We start from the raw sequence: 18,012 nt of genomic DNA on the forward strand, positions 1-18,012 counted from the left end.
AACGGTCTAGGCCCGAAACGTCAGCCTTCCTGCTCCTCTGATGCTGCTTAGCCTGCTGTGTTCATCCAGCTCGACACCTTGTTATATCAGGGAATTGCTTAATTCCATCTCAGATGGTAGATTTAATATTTGACTGAAAAAGTGGATTCTCTAACAGTGCAACACTCCCTCAGAGTAAATGAGAGAACTCTTACAGTCATCAAAATAGCAATCTGCCAAAGCCTGGATCAATAAACCTATGTGTGCTAACTGAACAGATCAGTTTAGAAACCGTTATGTTGGACTAAATTATATAAAGTGACTCCCTTGTCCGGTCCACACTCCCCTCCAGCTCCACCACACCCGGCACTTTTCCCTGCAACCACAGGAAGTGCTACACCTGCCCCCATACCTCCTCCCTCACCCCCATCCCAGGCCCCAAGAAGACTTTCCACATCAAGCAGATGTTCACCTGCACATCTGCCAATGTGGTATACTGCATCCGCTGTACCCAGTGTGGCTTCCTCTACATCGGGGAAACCAAGCGGAGGCTTGGGGACCGCTTTGCAGAACACCTACGCTCGGTTCGCAATAAACAACTGCACCTCCCAGTCGCGAACCATTTCAACTCCCCCTCCCATTCCTCAGACGACATGTCCATCCTGGGCCTCCTGCAGTGCCACAACGATGCCACCCGAAGGTTGCAGGAACAGCAACTCATATTCCGCTTGGGAACCCTGCAGCCCAATGGTATCAATGTGGATTTCACAAGTTTCAAAATCTCCCCTCCCCCTACCGCATCCCAAAACCAGTCCAGCTCGTCCCTGCCTCCCTAACCTGTTCTTCCTCCCACCTATCCCCTCCTCCCACCTCAAGCCGCACCTCCATCTCCTACCGACTAACCTCATCCCGCCCCCTTGACCTGTCCGTCCTCCCTGGACTGACCTATCCCCTTCCTAACTCCCCACCTACACTTACCTTCACTGGCCCCATCCCCGCCTCTTCGACCTGTTTGTTTCCTCTCCACCTATCCTCTCCTCTATCCATCTTCTATCCGCCTCCCACTCTCTCCCTATTTATTTCAGAACCCCCTTCCCCTCCCCCTTTTCTGATGAAGGGTCTAGGCCCGAAACGTCAGCCTCTCTGCTCCTATGATGCTGCTTGGCCTGCTGTGTTCATCCAGGACTGCGGTTCAAACTTAGTTTTATTAAGATACTTGCAAGTTAACTGTTTCGGCATCGCCTTCAGAATTATATTCTTTCTTGCACTCCCTGGTCTGTCCTACCAAAATGCATTAGAGTCATAGAGCTGTATAGCACAGAAACAGACCCTTCAGTCAACTTGCCCGCACTGACTGGGTATCCAAATTAACCTGGTCCCATTTGCCAGCATTTGGCCCATATCGCTCCAAACCCTTCCTATTCACATACCCATCCAGATGACTTTTAAATGTTGCAATCGTACCAGCCTCCAGGAGTTCCTCTGGCAGCTCATTCCATGCATGCACCACCCTCTGAGTGAAAAAGTTTCCACTTTTAAATCTTTCCCCTCTTACCTTAAACTTATGTCCTCTAGATTTGGACTCCCCCAACCTGGGGGAAAGACCTTGCCTATTCACCCCATCCATGCCCCTCACGATTTTATAAACCTCTATAAGGCCACCCCTCAGCCTCCAATGCTCCGAGAAAAATGGCACCAGCTTATTCAGCCTCTCCCTATAACTCAAATCTCCAATGCTGGCAACATCCTTGTAATTTTTTTCTGAACCCTTTCAAGTTTCACAACATCCTTCCTATAACAGGGAGGCCAAAATTGCAAGCAGTATTCCAAAAGTGTCCTAACTATTGTGCTTTACAGCCACAACATGACCTTTCAACTCCTATACTTAATGCACTGACCAATAAAGGCATGCACACCAAATGCCTTCTTCACTATCCTATCTACATCCAACTCCACTTTCAACAAACTATGAACCTGCACTCCCAGGTCTCTTTGTTCAGCAACACTCCCCATTAAGTGTATAAGTCCTGCCCTAGTTTGCCTTTCCAAAATTCAGCACATCACATTTATCTAAATTAAACTCTGTCTGCCACTCCTCGGTCCGTTGGCCCATCTTATCAAAATCCCATTGTACTCTGAGATAAACTTCTTCACTATCCACTGCACCTCTAATTTTGGTGTCATTCAGACTTCTGTGAATTAAATTGATTTGCGACACATCTGCCAATTCCAGCTGTTTTTCGATGTCCTTCTGAAGTGTATAACAATCCTGGTGACTGATCATTACATTTCTAACTTTTGTAGTATTTACAGATATTGAAATTGTGCCTAAATGTCCAATTACAGTTCATTATATTTGATAAAAACAAACATGGCCCTATTATCAATCCTTATGGAACATCACTGTATGCACTTGCTCACCTTGAAAGACTACTTTCTACTTTCTCTCATTCAAGTAACTTTACATCCATCCTTTTATTCCATGGACTTCTCGCAAACTTGTTATGTGGCAATTCTGTAAAAGGCCTTTTGAAAATCTATGTACACCACATCAACTGCCCTTATCAACCATTTCTGTTACCTCATCAAAAATTTAATGAAATTAGTTTTTTTCTTTCTGTAACAAATTAATGAAATGTGATTTCTCTTTAACAAATGTCAACTGGTTTTCCTTAATTAATCTACCTTTGATTAAACCAACCTCCTTAATTCAAATAACTTCAAGACTGACATAATTGTTATCTCAAGGAAGATAATTGCTGAGGTGAAAATAATGCTGGCCTGTGTTAATTGTGTTGTTACATGGCCATCTGGCCCTCCCTCCCTTCTGCCAGTCCTCTTAGTGTCTGAAAATCTAACTGTACGGTGCCAGAAATTGCTATCCTGAGCAAGGCTAGCTGCATTTGCTATCAGATACACTACCTCACATCCAGCAAGCTGAAAACTAAGAATGCCTGAAATAGAGACTTTTTAAAGCTGCCATTCATGAGATAAGTAAAATAATATACTGACTTGTTGAACTAAGTGCTCAATTGGTGCAGTGGTGTGCCTCCTAATTAATGGTTTCACACACCAGTCACTTCCCCATGGTCTGAGTGATCTGAACAGCTTGACCCAACCTGACCCAATCTGTCCAGCCTAAACTGTCTGACCTGAAAATCGGCAAGGTCCAAAATCTGGCATGGACTACATCCCAGGTCAGGCAGTTTTGGAGGCCTTGTACCTGTGGCCCAATCATTTTTTGTCATATATGAACTTAACACACGGTACCTTTTAAATTATTTTGTACATCGGATGTTCGTAATATCATAAAGGAGCGTGTTTGTGAGTGATCAATACAGCAAGTCCAGTTTGAATAAAAATTGCTGATGTCTCTTTGCATATTGTGGTCCCAATTATATTCCTGAAGTGCTGAGTAGTGCTTGTTGAAGGTGGAAAAGACAGGTGCCCCACACTAACTCATTCATAACAGTTATATGAGCAGATGTTATATATTGTGTTGCCACTGTCTGTCCTGGAGCCATGATGACACATTGTTGGAATGGGTGGATAGGTGGCAGATGAGATTCAATGCAGAGAAGTGTGAGGTGATGCATTTTGGTCAGAAGAACATTGAAAGACAATACAAAATAGGGGGTACATTAAATACAAAATAGGGGGTACATTACCAAAGGGGTGCAGCAGCGGAGGGATCTGGATGTACGTATACACAGATCACTGAAGGTGACAGGAGAGGCGGAGAGGGCAATTCATAAAGCATGATTAATTGTTACTGGTCTCAAAACGTTAACTCTACTTGCTTCCCACAGATTTTGCCAGACCTGTTGAGTTTCTCAAGCAGCTTCAGTTCTTGTTTCAGATCTCTAACATCCACAGTTCTTTGTGTTATTTAAGTTAATAAAGCATAGTGTTCTTGGCTGTATTAATAGGGGCATAGAATACAAGAGCAAGGATGTGATGTCGATTTTGTTTGAGAAAATAGTTAAACTGCACCTGGAGTATTATGTAAAGCTGTGGGCTCCACAGTGTCAGAAAGATGTGAATGCATTGGAGAGAGTGCAGAAGCAATTTACAAGAATGGTTCCAGGAATGAGTAACTTCAGTCATAAAGATAGATTGAAAAAGTTGGGACTGTTCTCCTTGGAATGAAAGTTGAGAAGAGATTTGATAGATGCTTTCAAAATCATGAGTGAGCTGCCAGAGTACATAGAGAGAAGCTATACTCACTCAAAAAAGAAAGCAGAGGAAGAAGGCATAGATTACAATTGATCTACAAAGGAAACAAGGGTGTTGTAGGAAAAATCATTTTCACACACCGAGTAGTTAGGGTATGGAATGCACTGCCTGGAAATATGGTGGAGGCAGGTACACTTGATGCATTCAAGAGGACATTTGATGATTATTTGGCTCGAAATAGCATGCAGGGATATAGGGATTGGCACTAGATAATAGAAGTGGTGCAGGCAAATTGGGACAAATGGCCTCCTTACTTGCTATAACAGTTCTGTGATTCAGTTCTCAATGTTGCAATCATATCATGAGCTCTTCTAATTTCCCCATCAGCTGAAGATTCTCAGAGATTATCATCAGTACTTGGACATAGATTAACGTCGAGCAAGCATCCTTTTTTAAAACACATGTTTTGCTCAATCAAGAAGTAACATAACTTCAGCGTTAGTTTCCATCTCAGTGTCCAAATTCAGATCCTCCTGCACTATCATTCTCTTTTACTCACCCTGTGTAAACTCATCTTCTGCAATATTCAGGATATGGACTGATGCTTATTGGAGAAAAAAGGGTGAATGCTGGCAAATGCAGTGTTATTGTAGATTTCTATGCTCTCGAAGCTACAGTGGACTTGTTTCATGAAGTGAATCTCGAAGATCAGAGGTTAGAAGGCATTATCGTGAAACTCAATTAAAATGTCTCCATTCATTGAAAAAGGAGGACTATTTAATTTAAATTGTGAACAAATTTTAGACACTGCAAGAGATAAAAGAGAATCATATAGGTCAAATTTTCCAATGGCCAGACTGTCATTATGTGATTGTAGATCAGGTGTGTGCATGGGGACCCTGCGGAATCCCCATCATGCACACTCTGGAAAAATTGCCCAGAAATTAATTTTTTTTGTTGGGCAATTCCTCTACACCCGGAACCTTCTGAAAGTCTACATTCAAATCAAAGATTTCAGAGGTTTTCAGTGAAATTGTGTAAAATAGTTACTCAGGAAAAGTTATGATCTAACTCATGAGCAATATTAAATACACCCCATATTTAACTCTCACAGCCCCAACTTCACCCTCTCCCAGACCACATATACCCCTCCATACCCTGACATGACAGTCCTACTAGCCCCTCTTCAGCTGGACTTAAAGTCCCCTTTCCCTCACCCCACCCCCAGCCCTGGCAGGCAAGCTGACCAAGGTTCCCTCCAAGCTGCATGGATGTGCAGCCTCCCAGAAAGTCTGATACGTGTGGACACACTGAATTCTGGGCCATAGATCTCAGAGGTCTGTGATGTGGCAGGAAAAAGCAGAGGGAACATAACCCTTCCATACCCCCACCCTCCAAATCATTGGTCCAGACCAGACTGACCTGGCCCAAGCCTCTTGCCTCTTGCCCCAGACCCACCCCCCACCTCACCCATGCCTAACCTGGCACCCTCCCCTTTCAGGACCCAACCCCCTGGATTATACCTATCTTCACCAACCCCTGGTGGACCCAGTTTCTCCCATTTACCTTAACCCCTGGCCCAAATGGCACAGAAACCAAATAGAACCCTACCTCTTACTCAGCTGACATCCTACTTACCTAGAACTCTAACCCCTACCAGTCAGCACCTTCCTCACCTGGCCCTCACTTTTATCAGGCACCCTGGCACCCTGCCCACATGGTACTTATCTGGTACCCTAACCCCTACCCAACTGGCATCCTACACCTGGCACCCAGCACCCACCCCCCAGTTGGCATTCTGCTTATCCAGCACCTTATCCATCCTACATATCTGGCATCCTACCCTACCAGTACCCTAACATCACACTTGCCCTATGTACTTACAGTTTAACAGTGGCTGTCAAAGTGACCTTTAAATTTCAGAATACAACAGCTGAGTGCTTTGAAAAGGGGCATGATTTGCCTTCCTCTGATTTGTTCTTTTTAACAAAAGAACTGGCAAAATTCAAGTGCAACTCCACATTTCTGGGTGAGCTCTGAGCAGAATTTCCTCTCTGAAACGTGAAGCCCCCTTATTTTGTGGAAAGGAAAGGCCTGAGGGGCAGTCTGCATGAGATAACCACTCTTCAGAAAACCTCACCCATAATTCCCTGAAGAACTTGCCCTTTTTGCTTTCTAAAGAGGTACAAATCTTCTTTATTGAGCTGTGTGAGATGGATAAAGGTTTGCAGACTCATTACTTATGGTCAACCTCTTCCTGGTATCATGAGCTGTTCTTAAAAAATAACAATGAGGTCTAGGTGGTAGAAGAGGAAGCCCAATCCAATCCGTTGCTATTGCAGACCATAATGGGGGAGAAAACAGACGCAAATGAATTTACCAGTGGAGTGTTTAGGAGAAAATGTGTAAAGAAGTTCTTCCTGGAGAAAGGTTTGAGGTGGAAGAGGTTTCACAATACCTCCTGAGATTTCCTGATGCAGTATTTTAATATAATGAGGGGGAAAGTTATTGTCCAGCAACTGGTAGTCCAGTGCATTCTTGAAAGTTTTGGATTTATGTTATGAGACATGGCAGACCTATTGAAATATTTAAACATTTCATGTACCACATTGTTATATAAAGGTTAATAAAGCATTGACCTCCCCTGCTTGGTGATGTTGCATGATTGCAAGGAAGGATGACTTTCTCCATTTAAATTTGATGAAGAAAACTCTTTAACCATCTCAACTACAAACTGGGGACAGCTATGAGTATTTCTAGGGGTTACTGGCAGCTTGAAACTTGCTTCTTAGGGCTTCTTTAAGTTTCCACCTTGGCTTTTTGAAAGCCTGCGGCATCCTGTGAGTGTCCATTCCCAAAAGGACAAACTACCACTCAGTGCTTGCTCACAGCATACAATAATGATTGACTCTCCTAACTCCGGCAGGGCCAACCCACTTGTTATTCTGGTGACAAAATTCCTGTTCAGTCACATGTTCATTCAGTTCATGCTATAAATTCCAAATAGTCCTCATCTTTGTGGCCAGGTTCACTCAATTATTAGATCCAAAGTCACTTTTTTTCCACAAAAAAAATCTGCAAATTTGCTCTTTACTGGAAAAATAATCCATATTATACTTTAGATACAGCTCATTTTGTTTCTTCAACAAATTATTAATGAATTCAAGGCAATTAATCTAAAAGAAATCAGCACACCATTAATGTCTCCTTTGTTCATAGCAGAGTGAAAACCTTAACTCCAGTTAGGTCTGTTAAAAGGTTACAAAAATATCTCCTGTGGTTTTGAAGATTGTGATTGCTGGATTAATAAAATGAATCATGAAATTCTGTGCAATTTTTAGAAGTTCTTGAAATCTGAGAGAGTGAAGAATGTCAACTGTGTTGATAACTGGAATTACAGAACGAGGTTGAACTACAAGAAAAAACTCTATTATGGAATCAAAGAAGCATTCTTTGCAGAAGAGGCTGTCCAATCCATTGAGTCTGTACTGCCAAAGCTATTCTAAATCAATACTAGTCCTACTTCCCACACTAGGCCTATAGCCTTAAATGTTATGACACTTCCAAATGTTCATCCAAGTATTTTTTAAAGGTTGTGAGGTTACCCGCTTCAACTATCTCCTGAGGCAATGCATTCCAGACCCTCATCACCCTCTGGGTGAAAGAAAAATTCCCTCAAATCCCCTCTAAACCTCCTCCCTTTCAATTTAGAAGTGTGCCCCCTTGTGCCTGACCCTTCAACTAAGGAGAACAGCTGCTTACTATCCACCCTGTCCATGCCTCTCAAAGCCTTGGGTCCCCACACAAACAACTCAGCTCCAGAGAAGACAACCTGAGCATATCTACCTTTGCTTCATAGTTAAAATGCTCTATCCCAGGCAACATCCTGGTGATCTCCTCTGCACCCTTCCAGTGCAACATATACATCCTATATGTGGTGACCAGGACTGCACACAGTACTTTAGCTGTGGCATAATTAAAGTTCTGTACAGCTTCAACATAACCTTCCTGCTCTTATAATCTATGCCTTGGCTGATAAAGGCAATTGTCCCATGTACCTTCTTAATTACCCATTAGCCTGCTCTATCACCTTCAGGAAGGTGTGGACAAACACATCAAGTTCCCTCTGTTCCTCCAAGCTTCCTCATGTCCCACCTTTCATTGAGCACTCCCCTGTCTTGTTACTTCTTCCAAAATGCTTCACGTCACACTTACCAGGGTTAAACTCCATCAACCACTGATCTACCAACTGACCAATCTGTTTATATCCTCCTGTAACCTAAGCCCTTCCTCCTTATTGTCAACAATTCAGGCAATCTTCATGTCATCCGCAAATGTAGTTATTGTTCCCCCACATTCTCATTGACATCATTTATGTATCATAGAAACAATAAGGAACCAGCACTGATCCCTGTGGTACACCACTAGATCCTAGCCTCCAGTCACACAAACAGACTTCTACCACCACTCTCTGTCTCCTGTTACTAAGCCAGTTTTGGATCCAACATGCCAAGGTACCCTGGATTCCAAGTGCTTTTACCTTCATCAGTCTTCCATATGGGACATTGTCAAAGGCTTTGCTGAAATCCATATAAACTACATCGACTTGCCTACACTCATCTATACACTTGGTCACCTTCATGAAAAATTCAATCAGATTTGTCAGTCAAATGATGCACTATTTCATAAGGACATAGGTATTATTACATGCAAAACGCCAACATATTATCCTATTGCTACGTGGCTCTGAAGTGACAATTGGAAAAGAAAATATGAACTTCAAGAGCTAGATAAAAGCATGAAAAGAACCCATTGCTTTACACCTACCACAAAATTTTATATCAGGTGAATGATATATAAAATGTGACATATAGCAGATGACAATAATTCATACATATATTAGCAATTCCTTAATCATGTTGCTGAAGACAAAACATTGAATGTCATTTAGATAGATGTACTAGGTTGTGGAATTAAAGGTTTGTGGGTGCAAATCAGTCTCCAATGAAAGAATTTAGAAAGACGAGAGTAAAATATGTTTTTATTGATTATTGGTTAAAAAATGTACTTTATATTACCTTCAGTATGTCAATTAATTGCTCAGTAAGTGAAGCGGTTATGGTACTAAACTAACAATAAGAAGTTAGGGAGGCGATGGCCTAGTGATATTATCACTAGATTATTAATCCAGAGAACCAGGTAGTTTTCTGGGACCTGGGTTAGAATCTACCAAGGCAGATGGTGGAATTTGATTCCAATAAAAAGTTGAGGCTGGTTGGCTCACCGAGCTGGTTGTTATTCCGTTTAAACTCTGGAATCCGTTGAGTTGGATTGCCTCACTTCCGGTTTTCCTTCATAGTGGAGTGTATATGGGGTCGAGTTCTATGTGTTTATTAATGGCTTTCTGCGTGGAGTGCCAGGCTTCTAGGAATTCCTGTGCCTGTCTCTGCTTAGCTTGTCCCAGGATTTTGGTGTTGTCCCAGTCGAATTGGTGGTTCTCCTTATCCATGTGGATTGAGATGAGTGAGTATTGGTCGTGTCTTTTTGTAGCCAGTTAGTGTTTGTGTACCTTTGTTGTTAGTTTCCTTCCTGTTTGTCCGATGTGGTCTTTCTCACAGTCTCTGCAGGGGATCTTATAGATGACATTGGTCCTGTCCATGGCAGGGAGTGGGTCTTTAGTTCGGGTGAGCAGTTGTCGTAGGATTGATGTGGGCTTGTGTGCTGCTCTGATGCCCAGCGGTTGTAGGAGACTTGTGGTTAGTTCCAATGTGTTCCTGATGTAGGGTAGTGTGATGAGTGTGTCGGGGCGTGTGGTATCTTTCTGATGTTGTTCGTGTAGGCATCTTCTGACCCAGTTTTTTGGATATCCATTATCCTTGAAAACCTAGAAGAGGTATTCTTCTTCCTCTTGGCATTGTTCTATGTTGCTGCAGTGTGTTGTTGCCCGTTTAAATAATGTTCGCACGCAGCTTCGTTTGTGTGTGTTGGGATGGTTACTATTGAAGTTCAGTACCTGGTCCATGTGTGTGGCTTTTCTGTGTACTTTCATTTGGAGTTCCCCATTTGTCTTGCGCTCTACCATGATGTCAGGAATGGGAGCTGTTTGTTCTTCTCCTCCTCTCTGGTGAATTTTATTCCAGTGAGTGTATTGTTTATAAGTTTGTGTGTCTCTTCTAGTTTGGTCCGTTTAACGACGTCCACGTAGCATATCCATTGTTTTGGTTGGATTAGCGGAAGGGCCGTCCTTTCTAGTCTTTGCATCACTGCCTCTGCTATGAGTCCAGAGATAGATGATCTCATGGGTGTCCCGTTGATTTGTTTGTATGTTTGGCCATTGAAAGTGAAGTGAAAGCAACCCCATATACGCTCCATTATGAAGGAAAACCGAAAGTGAAGCAATCCAGCTCAACGGATTCCAGAGTTTAAAAACCAGATGGGAAAACACACCGATGCTTCATCGGAGGCTGCACTGAGGATGTTACCCAGCATGCACGAAACGTCTGCAGAATAACAAACCAGCTCGGCGAACCAACCAACCTCAACACCCACCCGAGCTACAAATCTACTCCAAAATCCAATAAAAAGTATCTGGAATTAAAAGTCTAATGACCATGAATCCATAGTTGGAAAAACCCATCTGGTTTACTAGTGTCCTTTAGGAAAGGAAACTACCATCCTTACCTGGTCTGACCAACATGTGACTCCAGGCCCACAGCAATATGGTTGACTCTTAACTGTCCAACTGGGTTGCATAATAAATGTTAGCTAACGATGCCCTCATCCCATGAACGAAAAAAAAATGTTGGGAGTTTAAATTCCACTTACTAGTTGTAAAATTGATCATTAAAAGTCTGGAAATATCTGGGTTGGCAGCAGAAAAATGATTGTGAAAACCACTGGTTTATCTTAAAAATAAAACTGGTTCACTAATATCCACCAGAAAGAAATGTGAAATTCCTCCTTTCATGTCTTCATGGAAGAAGGAATCTGATAGTACTTTTGCCTTCTCAAGTTGACCATGTCGAAAAGACAAATAAAAATGAAAGTTCTCTAACAAAGATTAACAAATTATATAAGGAATTGCAAAGTATTGATCGATTAAGTTATAGATACTTACATTCAAAGCTCAGAAATAGATGAAATTTTAGATTCCCCCTTTCTTGTTCGTATCTTTCATTCTTTGGCAATTAGTTCAATATCAGAATTCCTTTGGGCAGAAGTTACTTAGAGTGACTGCGCAAGAAGAAGGGCATTTGTACAAATTTGTGGCAGTTGCTTTCCCTCACTGCTGATCCGACCTTATTATTTACCATTTCCACCCTGAGTGCGGTTTGCTGGAAAATCTGAAGCATAGGCTTCTACCCAAATTGTGACACTTACCCACCAGAATTACAACTGAGTTTCATGTTCTCATTCATGCAATCTTTTAAAATGATTTATTTAGACAGAACTATTACTAAAATAGATTAAGCTATTTCAAAGCTTAAACAATGACACCGTGCACCCACATATTGTTCTCATGTTTTATTCCTCTTAGAAGGGAAATAATGATATACCACACTTATAAAGGTAACTAAAGATAGTACAAAGTCCAACGTACAATATAGACAAAATTGTGGGATTCTGTGTATCAGATAATTTACAATTTTAGGGAGGTGTTAACCATCTGACACAGTAGGTTTTAACTCAACACAAAAGATAGGATTAGGTTGTAGACATGTAGATGGGTCTGGCTGCAAATGTTTCTTCACCCAGCTAGGTAACATTGTCAATGCACCTCTGGTGAAGTGTCGGTGTTTTGTCCTGCTTGTTATTTAAATGCCTTGTTTGCTCGGGTGGTTGGTATTATTTCCAGTTCTGTTTCTCAGTGGTTTGCACACAGGGTCTAATTCAGATGTATTTGTTGACGGAGTTCCAGTTGGAGTACCAGGCCTCCAGGAATTCCCTGGCATGTTTCTGTTTGATATGTGCTATTATGGATGTGTTGTCCCAGTCGAATTTGTGTCCCTCGTTGTCTGTGTGTAGTGAGGCAAGTGAGAATCGATCGTGTCTCTTGGTGGCTAGTTGGTGTTCATGTATCCTTATTGTCAGTTTTCTTCCTGTTTGGCCTATGTAGTGTTTCTCATAATCCTTGCATGGTATTTTGTACATTACGCCGGTTTTGCACGTTTTGGGTATGGGATCCTTTACATTCATCAGTAGCTGTTGTAGGGTTGGTTTGTGGGCTACTCTGATACCTGGGGGTCTGAGTAGTCTTGTGATCATCTCTGAAATGTCCTTGATGTACGGTAGGGTGATAAGTGATTCTGGTCGTGTTGTGTCTTCCTGTTGTGGTCTGTCTTGGAGGTAACGGCGGATTGTGCTTTTGAGATATCTGTTCTCTTGAAGACTCCGTATAGGTGCTCCAGTTCTGCTTTACATAGTGCAAGGCTGGATGAACACAGCTTGTTGTCTCGGATTCTCCAGCATCTGCAGTTCCTACTATCTCTGCTTTACATAGTTCTGGGTTTCTGCAATGTGTCGTAGCTCATTTAAATAGTATCCTGATGCAGCTCAGTTTGTGGGCTTTGGGGTGGTTGCTAGTGTAATTGAGTATCTGGTCCATATGAGTGGTCTTTCTATATACGCTAGTCTGGAGTTCCCCGTTGTTTATGTGTTCTACCATTATATCCAGGAAGGGTAGTCAGTTGTTGTTCTTTTCCTCTTTTGTGAATTTTATCCTGGAAAGGATGTTGTTTGTGTGTCTTTTGGTTTCTTCTAGTTTTGTGCGTTTAATAATCATGAAGGTGTCATCTACATATCGGACCCAATGTTTGGGTTGTATAGTGGAGGGGGTGAGGGGTTGCTGTCCATTCTAACCTTTGCAATACTGCTTCTGCAATCAATCCTGACATTGGGGATCCCACTGGTGTTCTATTGATTTGTTTGTATATGCCGTTGTTGAATGTGAAACTGGGTTGTGAGGCACAGATCTAGTAGTTTCATGGTGGTGTCCTTATTGATGTTGTAACCCACTTCTACAGACTCCGCAAGGTACATAAATCAGGGTCACCCCAGACACATTGTCTCACTACCAGGCACACAAACATACAGAAACCGAAAGAACTGCAGATGCTGTAAATCAGGAGCAAAAACAAAGCTGCTGGAAAAGCTCAGCAGGTCTGGCAGCATCTGTGAAGAAGAAATCAGAGTTAACATTTCGGGTCCAGTGACCCTCAGAGGAAGGGTGCTGCCAGACCTGCTGAGTGTGCCTCACAGATGCTACCAGGCCTGCTGAGCTTTTCCAGCAACTTTGTTTTTGACACCAACATATAGACTTGCCGAAGAACTACAACAGCAATTGAAATACTTAGTGGACAACAACCCATTCCATCCACTCATCCCACGAATTCCTCAACGTCATCAAGGACACCAGGATAGAAGAGGATGAGATAATAATATCCTTCAATATAACAGCACTATTTACATCCATAAACATCGACCTGGCCAAAGAAACAAGGGCCACACTACTGGATGAATCAGGTAGGCAGGCACCCAGGACACCAACAACATTAATAAGGACACTACCATGAAACTACTAGATCTGTGCCTCACAACCCCCTTCACCGTCAACGAGAGCACATACAAATAAATCAATAGAACACCAATGGGATCCCCAATATCAGGACTGATTGCAGAAGCAGTACTGCAAAGGTTAGAATGGACAGCACTTCCCACTATACAACCCAAACTTTGGGTCCGATATGTAGACGACACCTTCGTGATTAATAAATGCACAAAACTGGAAGAAACCCACAGACACATAGACAACATCCTTACCGGGATAAAATTCATGAAAGAAGAAGAGAACATCAACCGACTACCCTTCCTGGACATATTGGTAGAACGCAAAAACAACAGGAATCTCCAGACTAGCATATATAGAAAGACCACACATACGGACCAGATACTCTGTAGTTGGTTCTCTCGCCGAGCTGGTTCGTTAGTTCGCAGACGTTTCATTACCTTGCTCGGTAACATCATCAGTGCAGTCTCCGATGAAGTGCTGAGATAACAAGGTGCAGAACTGGATGAACACAGCAGGCCAAGCAGCATCAGAGGAGCAGGAAAGCTGACGTTTCAGGCCTAGACCCTTCTTCAGAAATGGGGGAGGGGAAGGGGGTTCTGAAATAAATAGGGAGAGAGGGAGAGGCGGATAGAAGATGGATAGAGGAGAAGATAGGTGGAGAGGAGACAGACAGGTCAAAGAGGCGGGGATGGAGCCAGTAAAGGTGAGTGTAGGTGGGGAGTTAGGGAGGGGATAGGTCAGTCCAGGGAGGATGAACGGGACAAGGGGGCAGGATGACGCTAGTAGGTAGGAGATGGGGGTGGGGCTTGAGGTGGGAGGAGGGGATAGGTGGGAGGAAGGACAGGTTAAGCAGGCAGGGACAAGCTGGGCTGGTTTTGGAATGCGGTAGGGAGAGGGGAGATTTTGAAGCTTTTGAAGTCCACACTGATACCATTGGGCTGCAGGGTTCCCAAGTGGAATATGAGGTGCTGTTCCTACAACCTTCGGGTAGCATCGTTGTGGCACTGCAGGAGGCCCAGGATGGACATGTCATCTGAGGAATGGGAGGGGCAATTGAAATGTTTCGCGACTGGGAGGTGGAGTTGTTTAGTGCGAATCGAGCGTAGGTGTTCTGCAAAGCGGTCCCCAAGCCTCCGCTTGATTTCCCCGATGTAGAGGAGGCCACAACGGGAACAGCGGATACAGTATACCACATTAGCAGATGTGCAGGTGAACATCTGCTTGATGTCGAAAGTCTTCTTGGGGCCTGGGATGGGGGTGAGTGTGGGAGGTGTAGAGGCAGGTGTAGCACTTCCTGCGGTTGCAGGGAAAAGTGCCGGGGGTGGTGGGGCTGGAGAGGAGCGTGGAGCGGACAAGGGAGTCATGGAGAGAGTGGTCCCTCCGGAAAGCAGATAAGGGTGGGGAGGGAAAAATGTCTTTAGTGGTGGGGTCGGATTGCAGATGGCAGAAGTGTCGAAGGATGATGCGTTGGATCCGGAGGTTGGTGGGTGGTATGTGGGGATGAGGGGGATTTTGTTTTGGGTGTTATTGCGGGGAGGGGGTGTGAGGGATGAGTTGCGGGAAATGCGGGTGACACTGAGGGGTGGAAGTTGCGGTCCTTGAAAAATGAGGACATCTGAGATGTTCGGGAGTGGAATGTCCCATCCTGGGAGCAGATGCAGCGGAGGCGAAGGAATTGGGAATAGGGGATGGCATTTTTGCAGGACGCTGGGTGAGAGGAGGTGTTTTCTAGGTAGCTGTGGGAGTCGGTGGGCTTGAAATGAATATCGGTTTCCAGGTGGTTGCCAGAGATGGAAACAGAGACACTCCCACAGCTACCTAGAATACACTTACTCCCACTCACCTTCCTGCAAAAATGCCATCCCCTATTCCCAATTCCTTCGCCTCTGCCGCATCTGCTCCCAGGATGAGGCATTCCACTCCCGAACATCTCAGATGTCCTCGTTTTTCAAGGACCGCAACTACCCCCCCTCAGTGGTCGAGAACGCCCTCGACCATGTCTCCCGCATTTCCCGCAACTCATCCCTCACACCGCCTCCCTGCAATAACAACCAAAACAGGATCCCCCTCGTCCTCACGTACCACCCCACCAACCTCTGAATCCAACGCATCATCCTCCGACACTTCCGCCATCTGCAATCCGACCCCACCACCAAAGACATTTTTCCCTCCCCACCCTTATCTGCTTTCCGGAGGGACCACTCTCTCCATGACTCTCTTGTCCGCTCCACACTCCCCTCCAGCCCCACCACACCTGGCACTTTACCCTGCAACCGCAGGAAGTGCTACACCTGCCCCTATACCTCCCCCCATCCCAGGCCCCAAGAAGACTTTCGACATCAAGCAGATGTTCACCTGCACATCTGCTAATGTGGTATACTGTATCCGCTGTTCCCGTTGTGGCCTCCTCTACATCGGGGAAACCAAACAGAGGCTTGGGGATCGCTTTGCGGAACACCTACACTCGGTTCGCACTAAACAACTCCACCTCCCAGTCACGAACCATTTCAATTCCCCCTCCCATTTCTCAGATGACATGTCCACCCTGGGCCTCCTGCAGTGCCACAACGATGCCACCTGAAGATTGCAGGAACAGCACCTCATATTTCGTTTGGGAACCCTGCAGCCCAGTGGTATCAATGTGGACTTTACAAGCTTCAAAATCTCTTCTCCCCCTACTGCATTCCAAAACCAGCCCAGCTTGACCCGCCTCCCTAACCTGTCCTTCCTCCCACCTATCCCCTCCTCCCACCTCAAGCCCCACCCCCATCTCCTACCTACTAGCATCATCCCGCCCCCTTGACCTGTCCGTCCTCCCTGGACTGACCTATCCCCTCCCTAACTCCCCACCTACACTCACCTTTACTGGCTCCACCCCCGCCTCTTTGACCTGTCTGTCTCCTCTCCACCTATCTTCTCCTTTATCCATTTTCTATCCGCCTCCCCTTCTCTCCCTATTTATTTCAGAACCCGCTTCCCCTCCCCTATTTCTGAAGAAGAGTCTAGGCCCGAAACGTCAGCTTTCCTGCTCCTCTGATGCTGCTTGGCCTGCTGTGTTCATCCAGCTCTGCACCTTGTTATCTCAGATTCTGCAGCATTTGCAGTTCCTACTATCTCCGATGAAGTGCTGTTGTGTTTTCCCCCCTGGTATTTTAACTCTGGGGTCCATTGAAGTTGATTACCTCATTTCTGGCTTTTCTTTGCTGTGGTGTATATATAGGGTCTAATTCTACGTGTTTATTGATGGCCTTTTTGGTGGAGAACCAGGCCTCTAGAAATTCCCGTGCTTGTCTCTGTGTGGCCTGATGTTTTTCCAATCGAACTGGTGGTTCTCCTTATCCGTGTGAATGGAGACGAGTGAGTATTGATCCTGGCTTTTTGTTGCTAGTTGGTGTTCATGTTTTCTTGTGGCCAGTTTCCTTCTTGTCTGTCCAATGTAATGTTTGTTGCAGTCCTTGCATGGAATTTTGTATATCATGTTGGTTCTGTGCAAGGACTGTGACAAACATTACATTGGACAGACAGGAAGGAAACTGGCCACAAGAATACATGAACACCAACAAGCAAGAAAAAGACGCAACCAATACTCACTTGTCTCACTACACATGGGCAATGAGGGTCACAAATTCAACTGGGACAACACATCTGTAATTGCTCAAGCCAAACAGAAACACAGCAGGGAGTCCCTGGACGCCTGGTATTTTAACCAGAACTCCATCAATAAACACAATGAATTCGACCCTGTGTACAAACCACTGAAAAACAGAACCGCAAGTAATACCAACCACCCCAGCAAACCGAGGCATATAAATAACAAGCAGGACAGAACACCAATGCTTCACTGGAGGCACACTAACAACGTTACCTAGCTGGGTGACGAAACAACCCGAGCTACAAATCTTCTCGAAAACCTTAAAGATAGGATTTTCTCGCACTGTTGCGAACTTGGCCAGAGTCAATTCAGCAGAAAAACAGATGACCAGAAATCACATGCAGACATCCCATTCTCATTCCCATCAATGGCTACTTTTAACGGTGCAGGAAGTGAGGTGATTCATGCAGCCCTCCTAACATTTCTGGCTTCATTGTGGGAGTTGGCATTTTAGGTCTTCCGCAATTTTAATGCAGTTGAGCAAGCTTCTGAAAGAGATATTGTTCATGACAGCTCAGAGTTGTTGTAAATTTGGGCATCTCTAGTCTGCAGTTAGGAACTTTGCCAGGTAAATTCGAAAGAGGTTGGCAACTTTTATCTTCTAATGCTATATGATAAATTAATTATTTTTTTAATA

The 18,012-nt window shown here is 44.2% G+C and overlaps 1 protein-coding gene across 1 annotated transcript in view; it reads left to right on the top strand.

Moving 5' to 3' along the window:
• Nucleotides 1-18,012, top strand: part of rps6ka2 (ribosomal protein S6 kinase, polypeptide 2) — a 215,478-nt gene that overhangs the window by 52,281 nt on the left and 145,185 nt on the right. The window lies entirely within an intron of this gene.

This window comes from Rhincodon typus, chromosome 9 (assembly GCF_021869965.1).
Source record: "Rhincodon typus isolate 14 chromosome 9, sRhiTyp1.1, whole genome shotgun sequence".
NCBI classification, from domain to species: Eukaryota; Metazoa; Chordata; class Chondrichthyes; order Orectolobiformes; family Rhincodontidae; genus Rhincodon; species Rhincodon typus.